General features: G+C 35.0%; 1 pseudogene; it reads right to left on the reverse strand.

Annotated features, from left to right (window-relative positions):
* Positions 1 to 3,435: 3,435 nt before the first annotated feature.
* Positions 3,436 to 4,437, reverse strand: LOC149149281 (rust resistance kinase Lr10 pseudogene; annotated as a pseudogene).
* Positions 4,438 to 4,707: the final 270 nt, after the last annotated feature.

A 4,707-nucleotide genomic window follows, 5' to 3' on the forward strand; every position in this document is an offset into this window, starting at 1 on the left:
TTGAATCCTTCTTAAAAAGACGAGAAATCTATGAAGGTAGAAGGAGAATCGTTGAGGGAGAGGTATGTTATAACTTCTGGTTCTTATCATTCCGCTGATTTTTCTAGTTTCTCACAAAGTATGACGCTAACGTGATGGCGACAACAACTCTATATCATCAAGGAATAACAAACTAGGTGAGTCCATTGAAATTACTAATTATAATTTAGGTATATTGCGTCTTCGTGATTATTTTAATTATTGTTTGAAGGCCAGGTTAAGGTACTACTAGTGCTAACAACTACTTATTTTTAGAAAAGCAAGTTGCCCACATCTTACTCGCTTGAAGGATTTAATTTTGCTACTACTCTTGTTTCTTGCTCGAATTATTGTATATTATAGCTTTACATTGCAATATTCTATAATTGGGCTAGTCAAAAATCTTCGCAGAGGCTTGAATTTAGGATTTTGGTTGTACTTTGTCTCATTTTAATAAAAATCGGTCTTTGATTCATCAAATACCTATTTATATACCTCTCTATGTTTGATTTTTTTATACTATTTCTCAACAGTTGCTTATTTAATTTTAGTAGCTTATGCTCTACAGGATACAAGGCTCTCGCCCCAATCTTGATTATCTTACTGCCTTGTTTGTAATTATAACAACTTATGCTCTATAGAACCTTGGGCTTCAAGCCTAGGCTCTGATTAGTTCATTGCTTCTGTCTAATCTTTCATTTTGAATTTTATGTTTATATGTTGTAGATTTATTTATTTCAATTGTATTTACTGTACTAATGTATATACAACTATTTTAATTGCTTCTCTATTTTTCTACACTTGTTAAAAATCCAATAAAATTATACAATACATTAAATAATCCCACACCCCTTCATATCTGAGCTAGCGTGTCTCATTATCTCATTGTGAGAATGAGATTCGAGGGAGTTGATTTGTTAGGATTTATTAATCGTATAATAACATCAACATCTTTTTTGGTGACCATATTGAGGAACGATTCATTCCCTCAATCTTTCAAAATCTCATTAGTTCCATGACAATTCCGTCTCCAAAACAACCTAACCTTGCCTTTTGGGTCTGTGATCAAACTAACATTGCTCATTCTCTGCTCAATTTTATTTTGCAAAATTCACTTTCCAATGAACAATGTGCTAGGAATTAGGACATTATTTCCTGAGACATTAAGTTAGAGGAAAGAAGATTAGCTCTACAAAGATGAGTACGACAATATCCCAATTGTTTCTAATCTCATCCGTTTAATTCATGACAATCCAATCAAATATACAACTTGGTCTTATCCATTGATTAAATGATCAAAGGAGCATTTCTAGTCCCTTGATTGATTATATCTTGAATAACGCATTTACTATCCAGAAACTAAATCACGATCTTGCTTGGAAAGCAATTTTTCGTACCATTTTTTCTTTGCAAAAATCCAACCATAGGATTGCTTAAATTTTCTTTTATGGTGGAAATAGATTCATCACGATCAAAAACCCCTGGGGTACCCAAAATCCTGAAGCTTGAGTGTTGTAACCCAGATTTCCCAAAATTTCTGTTGGATTTTAATCAAAATCTTGCCAAAATTTCCATTATTTTTCGAGCAAAATTGTGGCCTCATTAGACTACTTTGAGTATTAAAGATTTCAAGTTTGTGGCTTCCCAATTATTAATATTTTGTTGGATTTCAAGTTTGTGGCTTCCTAATTATTAATATTTTGTTGGTGCAACTTGTGCCTTTCTCATTAATATTTTGTTGGTGCAACTTCATCTAAACGTTTTTTGTGATTTTGTTGGCCCAACTTCATCTTGATGTTTTTTGTTTTGTTATTTTTCCTTTAATATGATTTTAATCAAATCTTTTATATGTTTTGAAATATGATAATATATTTTAACAATTTTATTAATATAATTTCAAAATAGTTTAATTAAACTCAATTAATTTTCATATAAATTTAAATTTACTTTGAAAATAATTTATATATTTTTATTTTAAATAAATTGTATTTATTTTATCATTTTAATATAATTATCATTTTATTATTTATTTAGTCTCCCAACATTTTCCTTTTCTTTGGACTAAATTTGTCCAATAAAAATAAATATAACATATAATTAAAAATATCATCTTATTTTAAATTTCACATTTAAAATATTTTATATTATATTATATTGTGTGTCTTTTTTTCCATTTTTCCTTTCTTTACTGTGTTAATTTCAATTGTGCGCCCACAGATCTCTACCGTCCAAAATCTACTTGTAATCAAGGGTTCACCTTGTGATCCTCATCTCCTGTCACACGGATCAGGTCTATTACTAAATGTAAAAGGAAAGGAACGGCAGTCAACGGCGCGGAGACCAACGCTGTTAGAGAGACGGAGTAGTCGACCAACCCATCGCATTAGTCGGAAAGGGTCATTTTCCGAAAGGCGCCACAGGTGTAGACTCTTTAATCTTTGCCACGCTATGTATGAATGACCATCATCAGTGGCAACGTCAAATCCATTTTCCTATGAAAACTCTTGGGAGGCTACAATGGTTTTTTGGCCGCATTATGAGAAAGTCTTCACCTTCTCTTCGAAAGCACCGCCGCAACCAAGAGGAGGAACGACTTTATTATCTTAGTGACCAAGGATCCAACTTGATTACCAAGTGATCATGACTTTTATTCACCATGCTGCTCATTATTTCCAAGGAGGCATCATTAAGTAAAATAGATGGTTACATGAAATTCTTTAATAGAAAATACAACCAAGCAAAGTATAAAGTAAAAGTGCATGAAAACATGGTTGTCACTCTAGGGTTTTCAAAAAAAAAAATCTCACACAGGGAGAATTCTAGAGTTTTAGATTCAAACCTTATTTTTGAAACATCAATTGTAACCTAGGGGCTTGAGTCTTAAATATATTTAAAATACATTACACAAATAGCACACAAAATACATCTCATCACACAAAATAAGTTTCATTGATATATTGCATTGTTAAAAAAACTTCTTCATGCTGCACATCACATTCTCCCAAACTCTTCTTTCCATTACCAAAATTTATTTTGCATTGCACAAAAGATCTTTTCCCGTCAATATATATTCCATTTTGCTTAATATTCAAAGGTGATCATTGAGTGTGTAATTCGAAGGCTATAATAAAGTGTGTAAATACCGTAGGCATTAAAATTGACGTACCAGAGATCAATCTGAAAAGATATAAATTACATCGATACTGAGAAATAAAGTGTGTAAATACCGTAGACATTAAAATTAACGTACCAGAGATCAATCTGAAAAGATATAATTTACATCGATATTGAGATATTAAAGTATCAAATGGCCATACAAAATGTACCACAATCCCCGGACGCTGAATATCACAAAGATAGCATAGTAGAGATGACCCAGCTGTTTGAATAACCCAACCTCCTCTACATATCAATTGATTAAGAAGATTCTTCAGTCCTGGACAACAATGGTATTTCAGGGGTTGCGGGCATTTCAGTTGCAACGGAGAATATATCAAAGCGCAAAGGAGGATTGACCACCGCGTCTTCATTGCCTTCTAACATCTGAACAACGCTGGCCATAGAAGGCCGATCTGTGGAGTTGTATTGTATGCACCAAAGCCCAATTTTAGTCATAAGCCTCATCACCTTCTCCTCATCTTCCCTTTCAATTTCTCCTCTTCCTTCTCTCAAACGCATCCCTAACTCCCCATTCTCAAGCAGATTGGAAACCCAGTCAGGAAAGTACCACTGACTGGAACGGCTCAAACGCATATCAAGATTCTTTCTGCCCCCAACAATCTCTAGCAACAGCATTCCGAAACTATACACGTCTGATTTATCTGTAACAGGACCCGCGTCACTGTGACACAACTCTGGGGCAACATAACCGGGCGTGCCTCTCCCGGCTGTCATTGATATATGGTCGTCTCCCTTCCCACAAAGTTTGGCCAGACCGAAATCTGAAACTTTTGGTGTGAACTCGGCGTCCAGCAATATATTGTGAGGTTTGATGTCGAAGTGTACGATGAGCTTGTTGCAATCCTGGTGCAAATATGCAATTCCTCGAGCCGAACCCAGAGCTATTGAATACAATTGTTCCCACTTTAACACTCCCCCTTCTCCTTTTCCCGCAAATATAAAGTTATCCAGAGATTTATTAGGCATGTATTCATATAGAAGCGCGCTGGTAAAGCTTTCAAAGCAAAACCCCAAGAGACGAACCAAATTGACATGATGAACATGTCCTATGGTGGCCACTTCATTCATGAATTGGGCCTCGCTGTGCCTATGCCTATCTAGAAGCTTCACAGCCACTAGAGTTCCATTGTGTAGCTTTCCTTTATAAACCACACCGTAACCTCCTTCACCCAACTTTTCTGCAAAGTTGTTTGTGATCTTCTTGAGTTGAGACTGTGAATATCTGGTGGGCATTGGCATTTCATAGGCATATTCCCTTAGGAATTTCTCTACCAGTGAAATAGAGCCACCAGGAGGAGATTTAATTCTCCTCAAGCAGGCACGACAAGTTATGCAGAGTATTATAGAAAAGAGGATGCCTAAGAACACCCCTAGTCCTGGAACTAAGAAAGCTGCAAGGGATAAATAGAATGATATTAATGCGACTTTAATCCAATCCTAAGAGAATAATGGAAACATTATACAAAATTTTCAGTCAGAGGCAAAATGACGCACAGAGAGGAAGAAATC

This window comes from Pinus tabuliformis, chromosome 9 (assembly GCF_031772625.1).
Source record: "Pinus tabuliformis cultivar Carrire ecotype Pingquan chromosome 9, CPIR1, whole genome shotgun sequence".
In the NCBI taxonomy this organism is placed as follows: domain Eukaryota; kingdom Viridiplantae; phylum Streptophyta; class Pinopsida; order Pinales; family Pinaceae; genus Pinus; species Pinus tabuliformis.